This window comes from Aedes aegypti, chromosome 3 (assembly GCF_002204515.2).
Source record: "Aedes aegypti strain LVP_AGWG chromosome 3, AaegL5.0 Primary Assembly, whole genome shotgun sequence".
Classification (NCBI taxonomy): Eukaryota; Metazoa; Arthropoda; class Insecta; order Diptera; family Culicidae; genus Aedes; species Aedes aegypti.
In genome coordinates, this window is record NC_035109.1 from 186,636,733 (window position 1) to 186,652,597 (window position 15,865).

General features: G+C 36.2%; 1 protein-coding gene across 4 annotated transcripts in view; it reads left to right on the forward strand.

Annotated features, from left to right (window-relative positions):
- Positions 1 to 15,865, forward strand: part of LOC5577374 (trichohyalin) — a 254,860-nt gene that overhangs the window by 101,628 nt on the left and 137,367 nt on the right. For 2 of the 4 annotated variants that reach the window (XM_021855884.1, XM_021855885.1), the window contains one exon: positions 4,204 to 4,265. The exons of 1 other annotated variant lie outside the window; for it this stretch is intronic. The gene's annotated coding sequence lies outside the window, so the exon portion shown is untranslated. Of the gene's footprint in view, positions 1 to 4,203; positions 4,266 to 4,293; positions 4,380 to 15,865 lie in introns of those variants that run through there. One more of the 4 variants, XM_021855887.1, reaches the window with a different exon arrangement.

The window sequence follows — 15,865 nt, forward strand, 5'->3', positions numbered from 1 at the left end:
AGCTCTGGTAGATGGTATGATTACCGTAAAACGGGGTAACTTTGATAGTTTTTTTTTTCGAAGAAAACTTAAATGTTTATGCATGCTGTTTCAAAGAATTATAATTCATATTTTTAAAACAAGTACTGGTATCCTAACTGTCAATTACAGTTGATAGTTTGCCAAAAGATTTATTCTGAATGGGTACATAATTTTTCGTATAATCGAAAGACGGTTTTCTGTTTTGGGGCAACTTTGATAGTGGAGTATAAATCGAACAAAATTGAATGAATAACGTAACATTTATAGGGCGTTACATACCTTTAGGCGTTTAACTCTATATGGAAATTTCTGACTCAGATTACAAAAATGGTCCCAGTTTGTACAAATGGTTTTCGCTAAGAGATTTGAAACCGAATTCATGTTCTATTATAACTAGGCTGTCAAGGACACATGTTTTGAATGCTTAATGAAAAGCTTATGGTTCCTTGTCTGGTTTTCAAATAAGTAATGATGCACTGCTGGGGCACAAATTGAAGCATGTGAATATCCCTTCCAAAGCTGCTCAAAACCTTCAAATCAGGATAACTTTTGATTCCCTCGTTAGAATATTTTCAAATTCACGGAAAAGATGCTTGAATACTATATCTTACGAATGATGGGTGCCAAATTCTTGGACATTATTTTTGTGTTAATAACGGTTTCTGGCACACCGTGGGCGATGTTTCATTTATTTTATTTAAAAACAAACTATGGATGGTTCGTCACTGTAAGTGTCGGCATAAGCCTTTATTCCGCGGGAACAAATGTAGTACTGAAATGTCAAATATGTATCTGGATGAGCTTACAAAATCGGCACCTATAATAAATTAAATTCAATTCGGATTCGGTAATCATGTAAAATACAGATGCTTCGGTGATCAACAGCATATTTACCGAAGACTGTGAATAAAATCGCCGACTGTCAGTGCTTCTATTAAGATTTGACGAATACGGTAAATATTTTCACTGAAAAATCAGTAAACGAATCGAAACACTGATGTCGGTAAAATATAAAGCTGATTTTTCGGTAACAAACCGCTGATTACCGAATTCGGTAACGTAGCAGTACGAAATGTCAAATCCGCCATATTATTTTTGTTTCAGCTGGTATTTCAATTGAAGAAGCTGAAGCTGAAAATTTCAATTGAAGAAAGTTTAGTTTGAAATGGAGCAAGTGCTGGAACATTAACGCGAAATGAATGGGCACATTTCGTGAGGAAAAGATTTCCCCCCATGAGGAAATTTTACAACCGATCAGCTGTTGAGATTTCGGTAAATGAATTAACGAAGTCGGTAGTTTTTTCCAAGTGTGAATATTTGAAATTGATAAACATAAAAATGCATCAATATATAAGGCTAATATGTTATAAAAAGAGAATAATAAAAACATTATCAATAACAGTCGAAAAATTGTAGCCAACAAATAACAAAATATTTGTATGACCATTAAGCCATAGAGTGCGTATGTACAAAAAATTGCAGGAACAGATCGAACCGTGTTGGTGTCCTCAGAGGACACACCTTAAAGTGCCGTAGCGTGACAAGCCTCACTCATTTTTTGAAGGCATCATTCAAGAAAACGAGACAAACGGCTTAAAAGTCCCAACGCAGAGTGAAAGATATGTGTACCATCCCATACATATTTTTTTAAAATGTTTTTCTTGGATCGTTGTAGGGTTAAATCACCGGTTTTTGGCCAGCCTAAGAGAAAATGCAAATCAAATTAATACGGGAAGCCGTATTTATACTACAAATATGCCAAATGCAAGCTTTCAATCCATATTATGTATGTAAATATCGTAACTGAGCTAAAAACATGTTTTCGCTTTGAAAATATTGTTGGTCAATATAGGCAACCAGAACCGATTTTGGCCAGAGGTTTAACTTCGGTTCCTGAATCGGCCAATCACATTGATTTCTTATAAGAGTGGTCAAATTGGGGGTAGCCTGGCAAGATTAGGTGAATGGGAGTTGAAATTATAAGGAAACTAATTGTTTTCCTTATGTTTTGCACCAATTCGGGTGTTAAAATGAATGTAGCTCTATAATGTGAATGTAATCTACAGAACACATGCTGATTGGCTATGTAAAACGGTGTATAATCCACTATGGCTACAGCTGGCGTATGACCAAAACCGGTGCTTCTACCCTACGCAAACATTATTTCAATTTCCTTCCCTGTAAAAGAATTGTTGTCCCATTCGGTCCGGAATCCTTTGCTGAAACAATATATTTGTCATAACGGTTATTAATAAGATAAACGTGTGGATTAAACTGAAGCAAAAACCCACAGCCCGCCGTTTGAGGGGCCATTCAATAATAACGCAAAGGTTTATGAGGGGAGGGGGGGGGGGTTTGAGATTTCTTACGCGCCATACAATTTATTTTTTTATTTTCATACAAAAAGTCTTACCATGGAGGGATGGGGTTGAAAAATCCCAAAAATTGTCTTACGTTATAAATGGAGCGCCCCTTAGGGTCTGTTCCGTTTTGTTTCGCTAACTATAATGATTTCTAACACAAAAGTGACAGTTCCTCTATCAAAAACACTCCCGCTCGGATTGCGGCCCTCGATGCTACATTTAAGCGAAATCTCACGAATCCAATCTGGTCCGATTCGTGAACTCTCTCAAAAGCGACTCTCTGAAAACAAATCAAAAAGCTCTAAGATACCACCAACTTTGACAATTGGACCTCGAACAAACATCGATCAGAAACAATTTTGCCACAAACATCCGTACAAATAAATCAGCGATCTTACTACAGACTTGACTACAGACATAACTGCCGCTTCTAAATCGAACCCGAAATAACCCGCAAAGCGAAACAGACCCTTAGCGGTCAATGAGAATAAAATTATCAATGAACATCATTTAATGGAACCTCCCAGAAAGCACGTACACTGTAAACTCGGCATTACCCTTTAAAAAATAAAAAATGCTATTTTTTTGCTGATGTATGAAGCTGTCAAAATAATGGGTATTTCAAAAATTCCAATAATGGGTATTCCGTTCATTTACTCTTTAATGGGTGAAAAATTTCTTGACAACAATCGGTCTGACATGTAGCAATGTTTGAGATACTTTGAAGTTTTTTTTCCATAATAACGAAATAAGTTTGCAGAAATGCGGGAAGGTCCAAGGTAGGTAAATGAATTTACCTTTATTGTCGTGTCGCATCTATGAAAAAAACCGATTTTACAGGATTATTTGGCTGCAGAGTACATCCCATATGAATGTTCTGCTCTACAAGAATCTGCAGCCCCATTTACCTGGTCGAAAAAAAAAACTCAATCCCTGATGGATATTTTATGATAGTAAATTTTATGATTCATTGAATATATTTTTAAATATTTATGAGATTTTATTTTTGATTATTCTATGAAATTGAATAAAAAAAAATAAAATAAGATTATCATCTATGAAAAAAAAAAAATACTCTGCTTCTTACAAAATATGTTTAGGAAAATGGGTAAAATTTACTCGTTGATCTGACGAACAAGCCGTTTACTCTTTAAAGAGTAAAGGCCTTTTACTCTTTTTATGAGTTAAACTAGTTTCTCTCAAAGAGGGCACTTTTTTACCCCTATAATTTGACCTTGCAAACCCCTATAATTTGAACCGTCAAACCAGGTTGGGCAAATTACTTATCCGTGCCTCCGGCTCTCTGCCCTACTCTCCCGCTGCGCATTTAGTGACGTCACTATTTGCTCTGAATAAGAACAGCGGGAGAACAAAAGAGAGAATCAGTGGCACGCATCAATCATCCGCGTTACCTGAGTAACCTTGCCGTTCGACCTGCTTAGTGATAATTTGCAAAGCTTTGTCAAAACTCTTAGATATCTTGGCATTAGTTCAATGGATGATTTTTTTTCAATTCCATTTTTAAAATTGATAATTGCATTTGATGTTTGCTAAGAACAGTATGCATGGGATTGCTCTTATTCCATCCTTTCGACACATTTCGATCGTTGTTTCTTCGGCGCTATGTTTTGTTTCTAGAAATACACTTGGCATAAGTTTACATCAATTGAAACAGAAACCTATATTAGTCCTAAGCACCGAACGCATCAAGATGAGTGATGTGATCTTGAAATGAAGGCTCTTGTAATTTCTGACTAATAAATCTTAAATTCCACCATTACTGTCTAACACGTCTTTCGTCTTTTTTTCTGCTTTACAGGTAAAATCGCCTTCGATGATCTCAATGCAACACAGCACTTCATACGAACGATGGTGAATTAGGTATACCTACCAAATCTTTTCTCGGAACCATGTGAAATTACTTCATCGCTTAAGATTGCTTATTCCGGAGCGCTCTTCATGTGGGTCGGAACATAACACCAAACCATCGCAAATGTACGAAAACATGGGCTGCTTAAAAAGAAAAAAACGATACAGACTGAGTGATTACGTGTTTGGCATATTTCAAGCAACTCCTCAGCCTCCAGTTTGGACGAATGCAGTCCAAAATCAAAATTAGACACGATACAGTTTCTCGAGTGCCTCTCAGCTCAGCCCATCGTCGAGGTTTATGTTTGCGTGTCTGGATCGAAAATATAGGAAAAGCAATCAAATCAAGTTGATTTCCGCAGAGCCAACAGTGTTTGCTTCAGCCCAAACCAATGCAGGAAGATACTGCAAGACAAAGAGCAGAATCTATATTAGGGCGTTTCAATTTACAACAAAACCCATCTTCCGAATCTTTTATACTAACCTCCGGTGTTTAGAAATTTGTAGTATTTCGGTGGTGATTTAAAGGTAACTCAAAAACGATGAAGGTTTTTATGGCAATTATCAAGTAGACATTTCGAAAAATGCTTTAAATTTGCTTGTATTGTAATGTAAGAAAAAAACTTATTAAATCAAAGTGAACATTTATTAGCAATTCAATCCAACGAATGTGGTATGAATGTTGTGAAATGTTTGCTATAATTCAGCTGGACGTTATACGTTAGTACTAAACTGGGCAGGGAGCTTCAGAATCATTTCGAAATTTAAAACTGATGATCCACTAATTGAGGTATTACCACTCCATTTTCATCAGAAGGATTGTTTGGAAGATATGAGAGATTTTTTTTAGATATCAACCGCCCTAATCTACATGTACTTTACAGCATTGACTCTACTCGTAAAATAGGCATAGCTAGCTGTCAATCATAATATTTTGCTGTTTAATTTACCGCGATTCGAGATGGTCGCAAAGGTGTGCATTCCTCCGGAGCAATTAAACCGCCTTGATGGCCATAAAGTCGGATAAAATATACCCCCTTCAGCAATCGTTGAATCGTCAGTTTGTTGCGAAACCATGCTGGGCTATCATCTTCTTGCTCCTCGTATGCGAAATGATGGGATGTGTGACGACAATTTAGCATCTTCGCACTTTGATAAGCCGTTTATACGCTTGGCTACATTCCCAGTTCCGTGAAGTTGTTTTTTGCATGGTTGACTACCATTCGATGGGTGGTGGCGATGATGTTTCCTGACTTGTATCGGTTTTCACCCGGGTTCCGAAGATGTAGCAAACTATACCGGCTCTACAAGACAGGCTAATTAGTTTGGCGATGGATATTCGCTGCAAAACTTTCTCCGGTGATTGAAGGCATCGGGTTTAAAGATTTGAGCTATTGTCTATGATGAGCAGTTTAGTGTTATGCAATCGTTTTATGTTTCTTGATGAGGTGATATTCACCGTGCTGAGAAAGCTGAAGATTGATGTTTCTATCATCTATCGATTATCTTGTGCAATATGATTTCTGTTTTAGCTATGGCTATCTAGGTGCAGATTGTCACATCTGTTTGCTTCGAAAATACATTTAATGTTATCTGTGACTACCAATGATTCTGACCTACAATATATTTGGGAAAATATCAGTTGTCGATACATATATCAAAATTCACATATGCATTATATGCATATAACATTGTGGTTTTGACAATCGGTATGTTTTTCTTATAATTATTCAAAAATATGCATTGAGGAGGTTCGTTTTTGCTCAACACCGCTCATTCGATTCTAGATCAAAATCTTGGTGTCCTCGCAAAATTTGAGCTCATTTGGATGAAAATTATTATGAGAAAAGCATGCAATTCATTCAATCGGTCATAATGTATGTGATCATGAGGGTTAGAGCTACGCTGATACTGTTAGATAAATCATCAGCAACATCTTTGCTGAAGACCGTATTCAAATCGTACGTCTCAGTGATTATATTGATTTCTATCCAATCGGAAATTCTTCAACAGTGCTCATTTACTCATTTATCAGGCAACATTGCTGCATCTGGCGCGTAATATAGAACACACATCACAAATACTGGGTGATATGAATAAAAAGCGTTTAACTTTACTGCTTGTTGCATCTACTCTTGAACCAAATCCACAAAGTTTACTACACTTTGTATGAATAAAAAGCCTCTCGAACATGCAGGTTTTGCTGGGCAGTGTTTTGGAAAGCCCAAACAAGACGCTTCGTTTTTTCGAGACGCCGGGAGTTTGGTTTTCGTTTCGCGGGTTTTGCTGGGCAGTGTTTTGGAAAGCCCAAACAAGACGCTTCGTTTTCGGGACGCCGGGAGTTTGGTTTTCGTTTCGCGGGTTTTGCTGGGCAGTGTTTTGGAAAGCCCAAACAAGACGCTTCGTTTTCGGGACGCCGGGAGTTTGGTTTTCGTTTCGCGGGTTTTGCTGGGCAGTGTTTTGGAAAGCCCAAGCAAGACGCTTCGTTTTCGAGACGCCGGGAGTTTGGTTTTTTGTTTCGCGTGCCCAGCACTGCAGTGTTTTGGAAAGCCCAAACAAGACGCTTCGTTTTCGAGACGCCGGGAGTTTGGTTTCCGTTTCGCGGGCTTTGCTGGGCAGTGTTTTGGAAAGCCCAAGCAAGACGGTTCGTTTTCGGGGCGCCGAGAAGTTTTGCTGTTCGCGCTGTGTGAGTGCGAAAAGATATTCGTGTTCAGTCGAGGATGGATTACCAACTGGTGAACTCGTTTCATGCTTATGATAACACGTTTTTTCATGAAAGCGTTACTTTTTTTGTAATATTCAATCAAACTTTGTACGATTCGTCACTACAAGTGTCGGCATTATGCCTGTTTTATACAATTCTAATATACATATAAAATTTTTGACTTTACTTAAAATATTTTTTGAATTGTTCGACATTATGAATGTCGAGGTTTATTTTAAAACTTCTACCAAAGACTTTTCTTTTTGAGGCATAAATGTTCAATAATACTTTAATGTAATTTTCAAACAAACTATGTATGGTTCGTCACTAAAAGTGTCGGCATTATTCCTGTTTCATATAATTTAAAATAAACGCATATATTTTTCTCTTTTCGCCATTAATAAAAACTTCTTTTGAATGGTTCGACATTATAGATGTTGACGTTTATTTTAAATCTTCTACCAAAAACTTTTTGAGACAAAACTAAAAACTAGCTTAAGGTATAAATCGTATTTTTCCTCCTTATCCATGGATCGCATCACCGACCAAAGGTGACTCCCAGATCTTTTCCTTTTCCACTAATAAACACCCTTCCCGTGGTGATTGTGGAGATGCAGAGGTATTCCCGGTCTTTAGAAGCAACAATCATTACACCCTAACATTCCTTTCCTATCCCAACTGACTGTAAGGACTTGGCCGGCGCCGTTATTGATCAATAATATTAGATCTGCTAAAATTGCACTCCGAGAGTAAGCGGAAACTCCCATCCCTTATTCATTTGGATCGCAGTGCAATTGTTACCAGTTCTGATCAATCACGGAGTAGCAACCATTGACATGTACAGTCAGTCTATGCTATGCTATGCTATGCTATAAAAAGCCTCTCGAACATGCAGTAAGTAGGGTAGAAGCACCGGTTTTGGCCATACGCCAGTTGTAGCCATAAGGGATTATACATCGTTTTACATAGCCAATCAGCATAAAACCTTTTGTGTTCAGTAGATCACATTCACATGATAGAGCTACATTCATTTATTCGTCCAAATTGATTCAAAACATAAGAAAAACAATTCATTTTCCTTATAATTTTAACACCCATACACCTAATTTGGCCAGGGCACTCCTAATATGGCCACTCTTATGAGAAATCAATGCGATTGGTCAATTTAGGAACCGAAGTTAAATCTCTGGCCGAAACTGGTTCCGTAGGCCTACATTGACCAACGGGATTTTCAAAGCGAAAAAATGGTTTTAGCTCTGTTTTGATATTTTACACACATAATATGGATTGAAAGCTTGCATTTGACATATTTGTAGTTTAAATACGGCTTCCCATTTAATTTTTATCGACAATTTCTCTTAGGCTGGCCAAAACCGGTGCTTTTACCCTAATGCTTTCGAACATGAGCTTTTTCTACATATGGATAGCAGTGACTGATGCTGCACGTAGAGGTGTGCGCCGCCGCGCCACGCCGCCGTCGTCGCAGTTTTTTTTTTTCACGCCGATGCCGCCGATTTTTTTTTCGGCGCGCCGATTACTCAAAAATTGTCACGCCACCTACCATGACCCCACAGTTATGGATCAAATATTGTGGAGTTCAACCTATAAAATTCAATAAAACGACATGGAAAACGTGAAATTGTAATTTAAATGCATGAATTGAATTGTTTCAAATTGGAACTTCGGTTAGTAAACTGTTTTGAGTGTAGTATTTACATAAGATTGCATAGAAATTAAAAATTGTATCGGTTTCTGAAAACCATATTATGGATCAATTTTCATATTATGGATCAAATTGTGACATATTAAGGATCAGTGCGCAAAATCAAGAGATTTTCAACTCAATGTATCTGTATTGCATGATTTGGCGAAAGTTAACAATGTGTCACATATTACTGCAAAAAATAGCAGTGTTAGAGCTGTAAACAAGGGTAAAATGCCCTTATTTTGTGATACTGCGTTGTAGTAACTGAGAAATGAACTGTTTTCGCTCCACATCAAGTTTTCCACTCATTTTTGTCAGCTAAAAATAAAATTTACAAACCTTGATGTTTAATTAGTTTTATCCTTAGTGCGATTTTCTGAAAATGTCGAATCCAATGCTTAAAATGGCAGAAATCTACATTCTTTGGAATTGATCCATAACCGTGGTAAACAATCATTTCCTGATCCATATTATGGATCACTAGTTAGAAGTGCTAATATTCGGTATTTAGAATTAACAATCAAGAAAAATGTTTTCCAAAGATGAATTCATACTTAATTGAAGCGAATGAGCATGGTTTATGCTATAACATTTGAATTTTACCACCTGTGGGAGCTTATGAATGCTGACGGTACTTCTTACAGAAAACGACCATATAATGATAGCTGTGTGGTACCAACTAAACATTTGTCAAATACACCATTATTTAGCGGTTGAATGTTGTGCATAACATTACAAATGGTAGAAGACAAATAGTATAACATGGGAAAAATATGTTTTACGTCACTGTTTATGTTTTGAGCGAGTTATCCGATGTTAAACGCCAAAGTGATTCATCACTGTTGGTGATCCGTAACTGTGTGGGCATGGTATTTCAAAACTATCACGCCGTTTTTTTCCAGTATGTAAGGCGATCGTTCATATAATGCATAACTCATTCGATACTACATCATTCACATTTGATGTTGTTTCTTGTATAGAAGAAGTCGAGTCTAGTAATACGTTACTGAAGACGGCCGTTGATGTCGAAATACTGAAATAAAATCTAGTAGAGTAAATATCGATTGATCTTCTGGAATCCATATTTGTGTGCTTAAATAGAGCTTGATGTTTCTGCTTGATGATAATTTACTTTGAATGTACCTACTATCAAACGGGGTATTATCTTGCAACACTTTTCAACTTCAAAGCTACATGGATGAAAAATTTAAGGATTCAAATTAACCAAAACAATCTGGTATTCCCATCGCCACGTTAATAATGCCGCGCGATATCTATTTTATCGAAATTTGATTACCTGGAATCAGGAAAGAATGAAAATATATATTTTTCTTGCTACCCCTCATATGGGATAACATGTACCCTACAATGCTACCTCAAGTTAACTATCAAATACTTAACCAATACCTTGTTTTTTCAACAATTTACTACAGTGAAAGTATGAAAATAATCAGAAATAGCAGGCTATCTCTTTGAAAACTGATAATCGATAATTTCTTTGAAATCTGATAATAATATAATTCTGAATATCAAGCCTTTTCGATAGAAAAATCCATTTGTATTGTAATGAGTGTCCAAACATCCCTGGCAAATCACAAGACTTAATAGCTAGTGGAAAGTCATTCTAAAGTTTTAGTGCATTGTGTTCTACATATACCATAGTTTATTAGGTCAAGCTTCATATAACTTATTTTTTATACATATTGAAATTAAATCAACGTACAATATATTAATATGATACGTCTTAAAAATGGCCTCTGTTGGTTTTTTGACACAGCTTCCAATATTTGTCATGCAAAAAGTGCACAATGGCAGAATTTAAAAATATTCACAGTTTTCAGGAAGAAAAAACAAATGATTGTAATGATAATGCGATCCTTGTAAATCTTCTAATATGTTGTACCAAACATGTAATGAAATTATTAGGATACAACATACCAATACCAATAATTATTCAGTTTGTTCTTTCATTGTTTTTTGATAACAAACGGCAAGAAATATAGAGTAATTGTGATTAAAATTGTTATTGCAAGTTACCCTACGAAGGTAGTCAAAAGTTGGATTTTGTTTAGCGTTCAGGCGTGAAATTAGCAAATCTTCTATCTGGTGCTTTTGTAAACTATTAAATACCGTAATTAATAGCAAATACCTCGAATGATATATTTTTACCGTTTTTGTGGTATAAGGCACGATTTTCGGTCTTGATTTTATGCGATCAAACGTGTGATATGATATTCGCTTCAAGCAAACTAATAAAAAAAACTTAAATTATAGCCAAAATCTTCTGTTATATACATAAATGTCTATACCGGTGTAATAAATTAAGAGAAGTTTACTCAATGCTACAGAGAACGTCAAATCGGTTGCATGTCTATGTTTTGCAAGTTCCACCCCTGTTCCAAGCTACCCCGTTTGACAGTACTTAAAACACATCAAAGATTTGTATCGAAATCCCCTAAGAATTCTGCATGAAAATTTCGTAAAACATACAGCGAGAAAGCTGATGTCCATGGTGCTGTTGTAGATCTTGTTTTCCAAATGTATTAAATATCTGCGCTGATGACACCCTGATGCTATGAAAAGTTTTTTAAATATATATTTTTCTATAGCTAGAAGACAATATGCTATAAGTACATTCACAAGCACTTCCTCAACGACCTTCGGAGCAAATTTAAGTTTGATTTGAAACATATACTACATAAATCAACTACTCTACCTACTCTTCAAATCTCATCTCAAACTCATCATGCTACGTAAAGCTCAAGCAAGACGGTTTGTTTTTGGCACGCCGAGAAGTTTCGCGTTTCGCGTTGTGTGAATGCGAAAAGGTATTCGTGTTCTGTCGAAGATGGATTACCAACTGGTGAGCTCGTTTCATGCTCACAATTACACATTTTATCATGACAGAGTTACTTTTATGTAATGTTCAAAGAAACTTTGTATGGTTCGTCACTACAAGTGTCGACATTTTGCCTGTTTTATACAATTTCAATATACATATATTTTTCTGTTTTTGACATTACTAAAACATACTTTGAATGGTTCGACATTGTGGATGTTGACGTATTTTTTAAAACTTCCACCAAAAACATTTCATCTCGAGTAAAAATGCACATCGTTACTCTTATTTAATTTTCATACAAACTATGTATGGTTCGTCACAACAAGTGTTGGCATAATTCCTGTTTCTTATGATGTAAAATATATACATATATATTTCTCTTTTCGTCAAACACTATTCTGTAAATCGAGCAGATTCATATGACTCGGCCTAAGTCACTGTCGATCAAAGTTAGCATACATATTTTAGATGGCACCCGTCCACTCCCCAATAATCAAAAAGTGACGACTGTCGGAAAACTCGAGTAATAGAGCCGTGCTGAGCGAATGGTTTCGGCCCACAGTGACTCTATTTGATTCATTTTGATCTAGGACAGGACGTGACAGCTCAACTAAGACCGCCCCGTTGTGTTTCAGTCGTTAACCTTGACGATAAAAAATCCAGTGTCACCAGTATCCTTTTGAAGCAAATCTTGTGAACAAATTCAAAAATAATGGCTCATAATTTGATTGTTTCTTGTGCGATTCATTGATTTAGTGCTTTAAGGATGCTATATTAAAAAACAAATCAGGTTTTAATTCAAGACCGACGATATTTTAGAGAGAATTGACACAATTTCCATCATATTGGTCTCAATTAGGCATTTTTATGTATTTTAACATTGAAGGAGCACATGCTTTGAACCTAACATTGAATATGAATAGATTTGAAACAAAAAGATTTCATTTAAAATTTCCAAATTTTTAATGAAAACTCTAACAAATGAACTAGCAACACGGCCGAGCTAGCAACAAAGTGCCCTGTTGCAATCAAACTCAACGATGTGAAAGTAGGCCTTTGCCAAAACGACCAATGAGAAGTGGTCTTTTTTGACAGGCAATTGGTTTCATTTTTGTACTTTGACCTGACCGGTCTTGTCTTAGAATTTGATCAACTCGACTTATAAAATAGACCCTTTGTTTTGCCCCTCAATTTTTCCCTCTATATGACTGGATTACTATGGCATTAACATCTGAAATATGCATGCTCACTTTGATCGACATTGACTACAGATTTTGCACAGTCTTTCACTCCTTTGTAGTGTTTTATGTCTGAACATACAACGAATATTGTATGAGCTCCATTCGGACGTAATTACACTTTCTGGCACCCTCTTAGTGATGGCACTTTTGGTAGAAATTAAAGTTTGACCTGATTTGACATAGGTATGAGATTTTGCTAAGGCTAAGTTGCCCGTCATTCGTTTTGGCAACAATGATGACTTGATGACTGATGATGCACCAAAAAAGATAACCGACTCTCGTGTTTTCTAGGCGATATGAATAGTGCCGCTCTGGTGAGTCAAAAGCCAACTAATATGCAATGTTCTCCTAGTTACCACCAGATGTTGAGGTGTTCGTTAATGACATTCACACTTGAAAAAAGGTACACAGCTCAAACGAGGATGTAAGACATTGCCAGTCATCTCTAAATGGCATAAAATGTGAGAAAAAGAAGAAAAAAACAGCACATGAACAGTTTTTAGTATATATAAAAATTACTCAAATTTTGTGTTGTTCCAGAAAAGCCTGATGTTATGTGAGTCGAACTCACTTCTGTGTAACAATTTTTAAGCGTGGTTGTTTCGATTTCTTCCATTTTTCGTTTTTTTTTTATTGCACGATGATTTTAATTTAGCTGAATATAATGTTTACGCACTTTTGACTCAACAGATGGCAGTAGTGTTACTTGAATAACGTGTCGTCGACAAAATATATGGGAAAATAAAGAGTCGATCATCTTTTTCCTTTAAACCATCTTTGCTTGCACTTCAAAGTGATAAAACTCAGTTTTGATAGTTTATATTGACTTGAAAAAGTATCACTGTACGTGCTAACATGCATAAAGTATGCTGATACTTTTTCAGCTGTGTCAGTGCAAAACCAACTGATTCTCTTTGATTCGAAATCGTGAGATGAATCAGCAACAATCATCAACGACGCGTACAAATTTCAATGACGGCCTACTTCGCCTTAAATAGTAGTTTTAGGTTTAAATAATTTCATGTTAAGCTAATCCGTGTACTTCATTCTGTTCTGACACATGAGAAACGTATTGTTTTTTGAAAAACTTTCGAACTGAATTGAAAAACAAGGTTTACAAAATAATAATATTTCTGAACGAATTATAGACTTTGTCCAAAAATGAGAGATTGAAAATAAGCCACGCCAATTCACGCCGCCGCCGTTGAAAATGAATTCGGCGTCCGATCACGCCGAGAAAAATTGTCACAAACGCCGCCGCCGATCTAATTTGATTCGGCGCACACCTCTAGCTGCACGTTAAGAAAAATCCATTCAGAGTGCAGAGTGCTTCTGCACGTAAGGGTTGTCACACTTTTTGTATCAATCCTCCGAAATTTTCGTAAGGCTTGTCACGCTTGACTCGACCCACCCCCCTTGGAGCGTGACATAATTTGTGCATGACCCCTAAAGAAAGATCAATTCAAAGTGACGCTTAAAATTAATACAATCATGCATATGAAGGAAATGCATGAAATCTCACCGATTACGCGACAATTTGCACAAATTCATGATGGTGCTGTGATTTGACAAGATTTGTAGTGTAATTTCGCAATTAGTCTGGTACTCTCTTTATGTGTATGATTTTATGATGTTGATACATCAATGAATTTTCTGGCTGGTTTTCGGTCTTTGCCAACGCCAGTATTTGACATTTTTGAATTTTAGCTTAAAATCTATGAAGTAAACTCAACTTTACTACATTTTATTCATACCACTATGTTTCACTGCATATATCCAGTGATGCCTACAGAAAAGCTCAATTATTATTTTAAATTTCTTCTACGCAAGCATTTTGGCCTCTTTGTAGGTTTTTCGCCCTCCAAATTCATTTTTTTTTTCAAATTGTCGCTCCCTTCTTCTTGGCATTAACGTCCCCACTGGGACAGAGTTTGCTTCTCAGCTTAGTGTTCTTATGAGCACTTCCACAGTTATTAACTGAGAGCTTTCTTTGTCAAACTTGCTATTTTCGCATTCGTATATCGTGTGGCAGGTACGATGATACACTACGCCCAGGGAAGTCAAGGAAATTTCCAATACGAAAAGATCCTGGACCGACAGGGAATCAAATCCAGACACCTTCAGAATGGCTTTGCTTTGTAGCCGCGGACTCTAACCACTTGGCTAAGGAAGGCCAATTACCTTAATATGTTGATCCAATTACGAGAAAACGACACAAATTTGCTAGTCAACTGGTTGTTTTGTATATAATACGTTACATGCATTCGTTGGCGTTGGTTTTATTTAAACGCTTACAGATTGTTTAATTGTTTTGATTTATTGATGATGGACATCTGTCTGAGACAGTAAGTTTAAAACAATATTGTCCTAGCAGTATTTTTTTTCCATTGATATTTAATATATTCTTGTTATCATACGATCGATACAGTTGTTTTCGTTTCATCTCACATGGAGTCGATACATTTAATATGATAGATTCATTTATGGATAATCTGATTGTTGCGAATATTTCATATATCTTCAAACTCAAAATCTGCACAGTGCTCCAATAATGGTATAAAAGAAAAGCCACAATAAAACAATATTCACAGGATGCATATTAATATTAATAGTCACTTATGGTCTTAAAATTATAATGATTCCACAAGAAGGTAAGTACAGTCTTCCCGAAGTAAAATATCCTAGGGCAAACGCTCCCTTAGTGGAGGTAGTGTGTTTTGGCATGTTTCGCGCTAATAAATGATTATGTGATATTTTTGTATTATGTACGATGCGAAAATGATACAAGTAATCGAATAATATTCATGAAATTTAACCGTAAAACTATTTAAAACAATTATTTTGCTTAATTTTTTTGCTCCTTTGCACCTATAGTGGTGCATCAGTACCCATAGTGGAAGGTCCCATAAGAAATCAATGGTTTGCGCCACTAAAGGAACCATCCTTAAAATATACCTCCACTAAAGGAACAGTGTTCCTATTATTGGTGCAAGGCTTTTTGCAGGGAAATTTCAAATGAATCGTGATTTTTATACATTTGAATGATAGAAGGATTTGAGATCTATCGAATGATACGTTAAAATCATATATTTCATGATCTTAACACCGTGTTCTAGCAGC